At 41.2% G+C, this 12,301-nt stretch overlaps 1 protein-coding gene across 32 annotated transcripts in view; it reads right to left on the reverse strand.

Annotated features, from left to right (window-relative positions):
* Hdac9 (histone deacetylase 9) overlaps nucleotides 1-12,301 on the reverse strand; it is an 863,837-nt gene that overhangs the window by 563,426 nt on the left and 288,110 nt on the right. Inside the window, 1 exon segment of one of the 32 annotated variants that reach the window (NM_001200045.2) lies at nucleotides 8,315-8,520. The gene's annotated coding sequence lies outside the window, so the exon portion shown is untranslated. 32 annotated transcript variants of the gene reach the window in all.

The following is a 12,301-nucleotide window of genomic DNA, read 5'->3' on the forward strand; positions in this document are numbered from 1 at the left end:
TCTGTGACCTTCTACGCATGCATACCCATTCTCTATTCTTGCCACTATCTATGCATCAGAGAGAAAAATGTCTCTGTACTAGCTGGGAGCAAAGCGGCCAGCTACCCAGGCGCTCTGGCACTTTATGCAGCCTTGCTCCCAGTTCCACTCCTGGAGGTAGGTCTGTGAACATCAGAAACAGGAGGGATGTGAAAATTCTCCGTTCTGTTCTGCAAGGCACCCAGCAAACAGGTTGCTAATCCTCCAGGGAAGATGTGTGAGTTTTCAGGATTAGAATGCTTGCCTAATTCTCCTTGGAGCTAATGTGATACTTGGGGAAAAGGGGTTGCTAAGGTGTGCATGTATGTGAATGACACACACTCTCCTTGTTGCAATGATGTGTGTTACGTCACACACATTGATTCAAAAGGGACACCCTTGTCAACGACAAAGAGAAGTTACATTTTGTTGGGTTCTAAACAAGAATTGATTGTCAACACTTCTAAACCTAAATTTAGCTTGAGATGTCTACGTGCTTAAGCTCATTTATCTCAGAAGGTATTGGCATACTAGAAATCAGCAAGAACAAAATGTTGCATGGTTTCCTCTCTGTGCCAACTGGGATTATCCTCTGCCTAGTATGTTTGGTATAGAAGGGGTTTTCAGTGTGCCCATATTGTTTGGTTAAGTGCCACCCGATAAAAAGCTTATAGAAATTAGCTTTGACACACACCACTGACCTAAGGAGCCATTTTTCAGCTTCATGAACAGGTCCAAAGTAGAGGAAATTATTTTTTATTAACCAGGTACTAAAAAGTAAAGCCTTTTATAACGATTGCTCACTTCTTTCCACCAAGAGAGGTGGGCAAAGGAAAACAAATCCAACTGCAATAACGTTGCCCACAGGCAGTTTTATTAAAATCTATAAGGTGAAATTTTTAATACAATCAAATCATCATAAAATATGTTAGGCATTTATGGTAAATACAACTATTATTGTACACCTTTCCCTATGACACCACCCCTGGGAGAAAGGGATTTGTATGTTGCAGAAATGGGCCTTTTGTAAGGTGTGTTTGGGCTCCTCTAGCTGGGGTCAAGTTGCATTTTCCATTATAAACCTGTTTCCAGGGGTTTATTACCTTGTCATAAAAATCTGCTTGGGGCTGAATGTAACATATAGAGTCTTAGCTTAGCAGCATGTTCTGTGCAAAAATGTATCAGGATTGCGTAAACAGTTTAGTGACATTTAAATGACACAGTGACTAAAACAGATCTTGAAGTCCAGTGAGCTAAACCACATCAAATATTTTGTGGAGCCAGGACCCACACCCACGGTTCTACATCTTCACATAACTAACCCAGGGATTTATAAAGTCCACCAATATTTCTAGGTAAAGAATCTGACCAATGTGTTACTTCTTTTATATAACGGGAAAAATTCTACTGAAAGGCAACCCTTTCTGAGGTTTTTTTAAGGTAAAGTGTTTTCTAAGAGCAAAATATCGTTTTATCAGTGTTAACACTGACAATGTCTGCTTTTCATTAATCTTGGAAAATATGAAAATAAATCTGAATCTATACAAAAAATGGCCAGGAGTCATTAATGTTTGATGCTAACCTGCACCATGTTTGCTTGTTTGTTTGTTTGGAGCACTGTTTTTTTTTTTTTTTTTTTATTAACTTGAGTATTTCTTATATACATTTCGAGTGTTATTCCCTTTCCCGGTTTCCGGGCAAACATCCCCCTCCCCCCTCCCCGTTCCTTATGGGTGTTCCCCTCCCAACCCTCCCCCCATTGCCGCCCTCCCCCCATAGACTAGTTCACTGGGGGTTCAGTCTTAGCAGGACCCAGGGCTTCCCCTTCCACTGGTGCTCTTACTAGGATATTCATTGCTACCTATGGGGTCAGAGTCCAGGGTCAGTCCATGTATAGTCTTTAGGTAGTGGCTTAGTCCCTGGAAGCTCTGGTTGCTTGGCATTGTTGTACTTTTGGGGTCTCGAGCCCCTTCAAGCTCTTCCAGTTCTTTCTCTGATTCCTTCAATAGGGGACCTATTCTCAGTTCAGTGGTTTGCTGCTGGCATTCGCCTCTGTATTTGCTGTATTCTGGCTGTGTCTCTCAGGAGAGATCTACATCCGGCTCCTGTCGGTCTGCACTTCTTTGCTTCATCCATCTTGTCTAATTGGGTGGCTGTATATGTATGGGCCACATGTGGGGCAGACTCTGAATGGGTGTTCCTTCAGTCTCTGTTTTAATCTTTGCCTCTCCCTTCCCTGCCAAGGGTATTCTTTTTCCTCATTTAAAGAAGGAGCGAAGCATTCACATTTTGATCATCCGTCTTGAGTTTCGTTTGTTCTAGGGATCTAGGGTAATTCAAGCATTTGGGCTAATAGCCACTTATCAATGAATGCATACCATGTATGTCTTTCTGTGATTGGGTTAGCTCACTCAGGATGATATTTTCCAGTTCCAACCATTTGCCTACGAATTTCATAAACTCGGAGCACTGTTGTAAACGCTTTTTGCTAATGCTGATTTATTGTATGTTGAGAGAAAGTGGCAGTGCGCTAAAGCAGCGTGAGAGAACAGGTCCAAACGGAAGTAACCTGGGGATGTCTCCCAGGATGAGGCTTAGGAATGAACTATGCCAATGTGGAATTCAGCTCTACTTTATAATGAAGCTGGAATGTGAGGTGTTTGTTGTAATCTTGTACAAACAATAAGGGACCCAGAGCTGATTGCAGGCTCCCCCCCCCCCCCAGAGTAGATGGAGCTCTCTAGTCACGGCCGCCAGAGTCCTGCCCAGGCCCCACTTAGTACTGTTGCCAGTTAGAATTCCCAATTATGCGGCCTGCTTTCATGGACTGAATGAGCATGATTATCACCACTAGTCAAAGGCCTAGATTTTTTATTTTAAGATTTACTTTGGGGACTGGAGAGATGATTCCATGGTTAAATGTACTTGCTGCTCTTGCATAGGCTGGGTCTGGTTTCTGCTGTCTGTATTGGTTGGAACAACCACCTTTAACGTCAGTTCCAACTTACTGGATTACCTCCTATGGTCTCCACAAGCTTTTTCAGGCATCATAACACACACACACACACACACACACACACACACACACACACACGTGCGTGCGTACTTACTTTTATACATACATACACACACTCAGGCACATATACACAGAAATTTTAAAGTAAAATAAATATTTTTTTAAAAATCAAATATGTCCATGGAGGTGGTTATGTGCACATTATTAAGTCAAGAAGATCATGTTGGATCCCCTGAACCTGAAGAAAGACTATGGGAAGTTCCTCCCTAAGAGGGGTACATACTATTTACCACTAAACCGTCTCTCAGTGCCTGGATAGCAGGAATTATAAAGCTTAATTTTCATAAAAGAATGGTAAAAATAAAGACATTGCCTCTGAACAAGGTCAGCTGAGGGTTAACCTCGAAACCTTCAACTCTGTCTTTTGAGACAATTTATGGGGGCAGAACAGGCTTCCAATACAAAAACTGGGGTAACTGAAAAGGGTGAGCAAAATTACAGAGGTGAATGAGAAAGGTAAGAGGTGCACAACACATAGCTGTCTCTCTTTGTTCCCAAGGTGCCGGTTGTATTAATAACTTATTCATTAATGAGCCTCCTGTACTATAAGCAGGGTAGTGATTCAACTCATGACACCGCTTGCTTCCTCTGTGTGGTACCTGCTAATAGCTTCATAGTCCTTAGGATGTACACATTTGTATGTATACATGAGTGTGTTCATGTGTCTATGTGTATCTGTGTGCAGGTGTGTATATGTATTTGTAGGGGTGTGTGTGTGTGTGTGTGTGTGTGTGTGTGTGTAAACATTAATCTGTCCCCAAACCCTAGAGTATAAATTCTGCACAAGTGAGGACTGTGTCTTTCCTCTAATCTACTCTCAATGAGTATTGTCTGATACACAGTGTCTCTTAGTAAAATCAAGCAAGCAATCAAGGGGAAAGAGGGGAGAAAGAAAGAGACAGTGAGAGAGAGAGAGGGGGGGGAGGAAGGGAGGGAGGTAGAAATGGTAAGAGAGGAAGGAAAGGGAGGCAGCCAAGGAAAGACAGGAAGAGATTTGAGAGAAATGTTGAACAGTGAGTTTACAAAGCAGGATACACTGAACAACTAGAAATTGTATGAAAATCCTATTATTCTTACGTTCTTAATATGATGCAAAGTGATTTTTAAAACATTAAGATTTATCATTATGACAGAACCAACTACTAGTCAAATAAATAACTTTTGAGAAGAAACACTGGCCAAACCTCACAGAAGAAAAGCTGTTTTAATTATGGTGTCTGTGTGAGAGCTGTTTAGGCAGACTTAAAAGTCAGGATTTATTTCTGCCCTAGAGTAATGGTTAGGAAAGAGATAGTTAAAAGCTTAAAAGATAGGTTGTTAAAAGATTCTAGTCTGTGTTAACAATGTCAAGTTTCTAATACATGGGAAAAAAACCCAGTTTGTGGGGAAAAACAACATATTTTGGAGGCCAGGTCTAATAACGCCCTCTGTTAGAAGATAACAGGATTGTACTATCGTTTGAAACTCTGAGTTTCTAAAATAGAAATGTGAAAATATCTGAATCCACAGACTCAACATGTCCACCAACATTCTTATGCACCGCCTTCCCAATGGGAAGCATCGTGTAAGTTCAATACAAACAAGGAAATGACACCACTGGGTGTTTATGAAGTATTCTCACACATTCGCTCCTTTGAAGTCTTAAATCCCCGTAGGGCTAATAAGCTCGGCACTAGGGCTAACTTCGAAAAACAGACCACTAATGGTAGAGCCGAGATTCTGAACCGTTGGATTCGTCACAACTGTCTCCAAATCAAATAAATATAAAGTTTATCACACCCATCTCCATGTAATACCTCTGAATAGTATTCTTCATTTGGCTGAGTGCCAAGTGCGGGATGACTGTCAGTTTAGACCTACATCGTAATATTATTACCACATTTGCAAAAAAACTCCATAAATTACGTCTACCATCATGTTTGCCAGAATAATGTTAAAACTTTTCATATTTGCTACTTAACCCACTTAAAAGTTTTGTTTTGAAATTATGTTACGTAAAAACAAGCTTCAAACTCAAGTAATGACTTTTTCAATGAGCCTCATTGCTAGCCTACAAAGTGTCGTCAGATAGAAGTAGTGCACCCTTGCTACACCTTGCAGGCAGGAGACCCGGAGGATACAGTTCCTAAACAAGGAATTCCTTTAAAAGTTTTTTATTATGTCTATTTACTTATTTTGTAAGGGTCCATATCTGTGTGTGTGTGTGTGTGTGTGTGTGTGTGTGTGTGTGTTTTTGCCATGGTATATTTATAGAGGTAAGAGTACAATTCACTGAGGTCATTTCATGGGTAGGCTCAGGGGATCGAACTCAGGGCACTGACTTGGCAACAGTGTCTTGGGCCATCTCACTGGCCCAAAACAATAGATAGCTAAAGAAAATTCAGTGAGTGGAAAGAGAACTATCCTTGGATCAACTTTAGAATGGCCGGTATCACTTCCCATTGATACAAACACATGCACACACACCAACAGACATACACGCACTCCCATATTCCATGGAACTAAATGAATCTGAATTCTCAAAAACTGGGTCTGAATATTTGTATTGTTAATTCTACAGTGTGGTCAAGATTAGGTCATTGCTCTAAACTTTTACTTATACTAATTAATTTAACATTGTTTCTTCTGATGATACTTTAAAAATAATTTTAGACTTATTTTACTTGCATAAATGTTTGTCTGCATTTTTGCATGTGCATCATGTGAGTGACGGGTGCCTGTAGAGGCCAGAAGAGGTCATCACATCCCCTGGAACAGTTTTGAGATATCAACTGCATGCTGGGAACCAAACCCAGTTCTCTGCAAGAGCAGTAAATGCCTTGAACTGCTAAGCCATCTCTCCAGACCCTTAAAAATCGTATTGTATTACACTATATAAAATAACACTGAACACTATCTCTATCCATTATGGTCTTCATTCCCTCTTAAGATTTCATAATCACACTCCTACCAGTAAGCACATTTCCACACTCCACTTTAATTTGTTGAAAGCAACAAGACACACATAGAATATTTATAATGAGACTAGAGGCCCCCACTTCTGAGTCTCCCTTTAGCAAGATGGGTATGCGTTAGATGGACAGCCATGCCATAAATATTTAAGGTCCCTTATAGAAGGGTAAATGGAGATTATTTAAAAGCTAAAGTACACAGAAACCTGACACATCCATTTTTAATGTGGTGGGAGACTATTGTTTATTTAGTTTTTAAAATCCATCCTAAATTTGGCTTCATGGAACCAAAGAACCCCAGCTTTAAATGAGCAGATAGCCTTCTCCTGTCCACCGGGTAATTTGAGCTTCACTGAGCCACCAGTTTGAATGGACACAAAAATAACTCACATTAAATTCTAAGCATTCTCTGCACTCTGCTTGCCACAAGGTCTATTGTTTCATGAATTGCTCCCACTTAGCCTGTAGGAAATTTTCACTGAACTAATTTCCCATGACCAAGAAAAGGCAGGCCAAAGAAATTTCACATAAAAGAAGAAAGCAAGCTTGTAGCACTCAGGAGTTAACATGGCTTGGTCAGAGCGGCTAAAATAGGCACCAGGCCAGGAGGGCCTCTAAAGTGGGGGCGACACCTTTTCTCTCTCTACGCTGCTGGAAGCAAGAACTTACTCCAAAGTGTGTGGCCCGCAGCCCTGAACACCTTCCCACCAACCTTACCTCATTCTTCCTTTTAAGAACCTAATTTTAAGCGGAGGAGTCTTAAATATCCGAAAGATTAGCAAAACAACAGGAGCCGCACTCCTGACATAAGCTCTTAGCCATGTGCCCTGTTTGCTTCAAATCCCTGTTGTGCCTTCTTTACTCTCCAGGTCTCAACGCTGCTTCTGGAAACTGCAGTTCACATGCAGGCCAGAACCACCTCTGCGAAGCACCCCTTTCTAATCCTCATTTGGATGAGTTGCACATCTTATTCCTGTTCTGGTCCATTCTTAGGGACTTGCCTCTATCCTTCGTTGAGTTATTTCTTTGGTGCTCAATCACCTTTAGGTGTTTGTTTGTTTGGCTGATTGGTTGCCTTTATGTCATCTTCAGGCAACATTTTCCTTACTTCCCTCCCCCCAAAAAAGACCAAAAAATTAAATAAATAAATAAACAAAAAGAACTAAACAGCAACAAGAATAAAACACTACCTTACCTGCCCAGATTTAAATCCTGTAGTGTGCTATTTTAATGTTTTTCTAAATGGCTCTTACGTTCACTCCCATTTCTAATAATGAGATCTGTATGTGCCTCCCTACTTCCTGGATTTTTAAATGAATCTTGGCAGAACTTGGGGTACTTGCTTTTCAATTACTCTGCTGATCATATCAAAAGCTGCGTTCAGTATTAAATTTTGGGAGGGGGGGATTTGAACCTCCTAGTGATCTATTCTGTCCAAGCCCAACAAATAAACCACATTAGTAGGAGCACACATCCAGTGCCTCCTTCATCATCACTTAAATCACATCTGGCTGACCTCCAGCCAGGTAAGAAGTGAGACACCAGGCCCTTTATAAGAAGGGAAGAACAAAGGCACTGCTGATGATGAAGGAAAAATCCTCAGATGTCAACAATGAAGCCATATAGAGTCCGAGGCATGGGAGTCGGCTCATATTGTAGGAGAAAATTATATCATCTGAACTGTAGGAATCACAGAAGATGACGTGTGAGAACAGGGCTTACACTATTAATAACAGTTACAGTTGCGTTAGTCTCCATTTGCCAAGTCCTGGCACGTGTTTAACCAAGACTAGTGTGACCCACAGGATCCAAACTGGGGAGAGGAATGGGTAAGAAGCAAGAGATCGGTATCTACGTAGAGGACAATGCTGGATGTTCACAGCAGCACATCTGCGGCATGGCAGGGAGTCCACAGCATGGTCAAAGTAGATCATAGTTCACCGGCGGCATAGTTTGTAAGCTGGGATTCTGAGATTCTAAGTTTAAGCCATGCAATTATGAAAACCAACCTTTATTCACTGCACCTGGATTTTTTGCTCTAAAACATCTTAGTTTAGTCACGAGAATAAGAATGTCACTTGATGCAGAGGGAAAAGTATAAATCGTGGTAAAAATGTGGCAATGGGAAGGTACACAGTGGAGACGGTGACAAAGGACAACAGTTGGCATCTATTAGGGACGAGCTTCACAGCAGCTGTACTGTGATATTACATGTATTTTTGTATAAAAGTCTAGCATACTGAAAAATAAACTCACACAGGAAAAGTACCTGATTGAGAAAAGCATCTGATTGAGAGGAGAGAGGTTAAGACACTTGCCCAAGGTGATCCATGCAGTGGAGGTCAGATGCTGGGTTTTAGTCAAGTAGTATCATACCAGGGCTGCTACTGTCGGTAGGTGAAACTGTTGAAGACTGCAATTTGGAAGCTCCTTGGGGTAACCAAGTATAGCCCAATGCTTGCAAGTGCAGCTTCTGGGAAACAGCGTTGAGAGTATTAATGTGGTCTGGAAATAAAAAGAACTACATCAACAATCAGTGAGGATTAAACCAGGATAAAAGTTCTAATTTGTGACAGGACCTTCTGGAAATTTCGAAATGTATCATTATCCAATTGTAGAGTATTAAGACCAGGACACAGGGCAAAAGTCTTTCAAATTTTCCTTGGTCTAAGAATTGTGGTTTCTAAGATCTTACTTTTTACTTTAATTATGCATATGCACACACATGTGCCTGTGATTGCAGGTGTCCTCTCAGGCCATAGGTACAGGATCCCTGGAGCTGCTGGCATGGGTGGTTGTGAGTCACACCATGTAAGTTCTAAAATGTGAACTCCGATTCCTTGCAAGAAAAGTAAGTGTTGCCAGTCACTAAGCCTTCTGGACAAGCCTTTTAAACGCTTTAAGATCCAACCATAAAGATAATAGTTTGTTAACCCTATCTCCAATCTGTTCCTTTATTTAAAAAAAATAATTAAGTACTTGTGTCTTTCCTAACACCCTGTGACATTAGTGACAAGATCATATTGCCTTGTTCGTCTTTTGGTCCCTTTATTGCCTGATCATGAAGTCCACTTGACTACAAGGCACTTGCTTCCTTGGTTTTGCATATCTCTAACATAGAAAATTTCTCTCCTCTTGTGTTATGTGTCCAGTGAAAGTTGTTCTCCGCTGTAAAGATTCTCGGCTCCCTTAGGGTGAGGTTGAATAAGTGTCCTCTCCAGTGGACAGTGAAGAGCAGGACTACCTACCATTCCTGCAGAATGATCCCCTTCTCCTCCAGATGCTGCCTCTCTCCTGGGACCACTTTGAATCCACACGATGAAGATTTATAACCTACCATCAAGACGGGTCCCTGAAGGACAGAACTGAAAAGGGCTGGCACACTAGTCTCAATTCATATAGCACCAGCGGCTTTACCCAACGAAACAGTAGGTCACTGGGATGATCCACTGACTAGTTTCTGTCCCATTGTCCCAGTCAGCTCAGCCTAACCAAAACCCTGCACTGACAGTGTCGGGTGGGTGGGGCTACCACAAAGACCCAGGTTATTTTTAATGTTGGTTGAGTGATTAGAATCTGGCAGAAAGAAAACAGACACTTCACGCTGGAAGGCTGGCAAATAATGGCAAATGAAAAAATTCTGTACAACTGAAGCCAAAACTATTTAATGAACAATTTAAGTGCCCAGCCATATACTCCGACTCCAAGGAGAGTACACAAAACACATAAGGCATGACAGTCTTGTGTGCTGCTGGTTCCTCACTGCCTCTTATAAAGGATGATTCTAGTGACAATTCAAGTAGTTTACCAGATGAAATACAGGGGTGTGAGACAAGTCCAGAAATGCTGAAATTTGACAGCCCATGACTGATTCCTAAAGAACAGAAATGAATAAAATTACAAAAGCCTTTAAGCAGCGTAAACCTAATAGAAAGTCCCTGGATAAACAAAAAGCCTTAGGTCCATAAAAAGTAAAAAGCATCTGAGAAGGTACATCTCTGGCCCTCCCTAATCTCCTGTTTGAGATGGAGTCAACCCGACCACCAAGGGAAAAAGCAAGGGAGACGGAACGAAAGGGAGAAAATTTAAGAACTGTGCTCAGAATTTTCATGGACCTAGCTAATATATTTTATCCTACTGAAAATCTGAAAAGGTGAAACTATAAGAAAGCAGGATACCATGTCAGAAGCAAACTATAAGAAACCAGGATACCATGTCAGAAGCAAACTACCTCGTTTGAATCTTGCCTGGGTCCTTCCCTTCCATCCCTTGGTCCTCAGAGGCTAAACAACGTTGGGCATCCTGATCTCTAAGAGCAAGCTCTTGAAGCTACGTGGCCTCGGGGTAGGCCTTCCGAACCCACTTTAGATTCTCCAGAGAGGACACTGGTGATGAGACACATTCTGAGAGATCATGTGGTGTTGAGTGAGGAGAACATTAAAAAAGAATTCTAGGAACAGTTTGAGGCTACGTTTTTATAGATGATACATGATCAAAAAGTATAGCAGGCTGCTTGTAGACAAAATATGGACATTGTTTTTGTAAGAAAAGCCATATAGTTAAGTGATACAAACTCCTCTCCTGAACAAGATGAATCCGCAAATATCCTATGGTATCCTCAAATATTTCTCCTAAAATTTCACAAAGTCTTTGAATAACAAAAGCCATTGTGTTACTAAAATCTAATGTGACAAAAAGCCATTTTCTTGCTTCGTTACCTATGCCCTATTTTGATTTTAAAAAAAGTTGTTGATCGCTTTGGAATAATGAAATAATTCATTAATTACAAATAAGTTAATACACTATTTGCACCTACATAACACTTAGCAAAGCAAATAATTATACAGAGGGTTGGAATTAATATCTAAAACAGCAAGAAAATATTGTATCCAATGACCCACACCATAGCAACAATTACTGTTTAATCATTTATTTTGCTACTGAAAGGAACGATTATTTTTTCAAAGTTCATACCGCCTTTGTTATTTCTGAAATTCTAAAGATAAGCCCTGCTCCTCCATCACAGCCTGGCAAGAGTATGATTTCATTGGAGTTTCTCTGTGTGCAGCCCACCTCCCTCTTCACTTACTGTGAGTAGTCAAAATAGCAGAGTATCACTTTGGAGTGACATGGCATTTCAGGAAAAGCCCACACGACAACTGTTGGAAATATTCTCTGCAAGCTTCTGACTGAGAAATAAAACACAGGCAGCAATTTGGAGAAAGCTTTAATTGTACTCAGATTCCATAACAGGAGAAAAGAATAAGATGTACGAAGTTAAAAGAAAAAATGGGCAAGGATATGAAGCCCATATTTAATTGAGTACTTTCTATGCACAAGACCTCCCCCTGGGCTCCCATAGAAACAAATAAAGGCAGTGCAGTTGTGAACAGTAAGGATGTAAAGAGGTTGCCACTACCCCATGGTCCCATGTGCAAACACAGACCAGGGCCGACAGTATTTAAAATGGGAGCTGTTCAAAGCAAAGACAGAGACAGTCTTTAGAGCAAGAGACTCTTTCCTTAGGGTTGTTTTTTATCCAAGGAAGCTTCATACAGCCCTCCTTTATCTATCAGAAAAACTAGTGAGATCTGAGGTTTAAAAGATGCATGAAAGGTTAAGCACCAGAGAAATGCAATGGCCTAACATTCTCCATGCTGCTCTACTAGGAAAAGACAAGAGAAGCAGGAAGAAAAGAGTGGAGCCAGGAGGGAAACTCCCGTTAAGAGCCAGAATGTACTTGGCCACGTGGTGTATTCCAAGACACAAGCCCCAAATAACCTAATTAAAACTCAGTGAAAAAGCAAACAAACAAACCCACAAAAACAACTCTGAAAGGCATTAGAGAGTTTCTGTCGGCCTGACTGAAGAACTGCAGAGGTTGGAGAGGAGTGGAGACAGGCTGCTTAAACTGGAAGAGAACGGGCATGCTCCTTCCAGTTGTGACTTGACTATACTACCTGCTTCAGGGACAGTGTATGGTGGTGGTGGCAGTGACTGTGGTAGTGGTGGTGGTGTTGGGGTGGCGGTGGCGGCAGTGTGTGTGTGTGTGTGTGTGTGTGTGTGTGTGTGTGTGTGTGTGTCTGTGTGTGTGTGGTGTGTTCATATATGTATATGTTCTGTATGTGCATGAGTGTGTGTGTTATTTGTGTGTATGCTGCATATTGTATGTGTGTAGTGTGTGTGGATTGTGTGGGTATAATGTGTATGTTACATGTGTGTATTAGGCATTGGTATGTATGTGTATAGTATGTGC

Source organism: Rattus norvegicus, chromosome 6 (genome assembly GCF_021556685.1).
Source record: "Rattus norvegicus strain SHRSP/BbbUtx chromosome 6, alternate assembly SHRSP_T2T, whole genome shotgun sequence".
NCBI classification, from domain to species: Eukaryota; Metazoa; Chordata; class Mammalia; order Rodentia; family Muridae; genus Rattus; species Rattus norvegicus.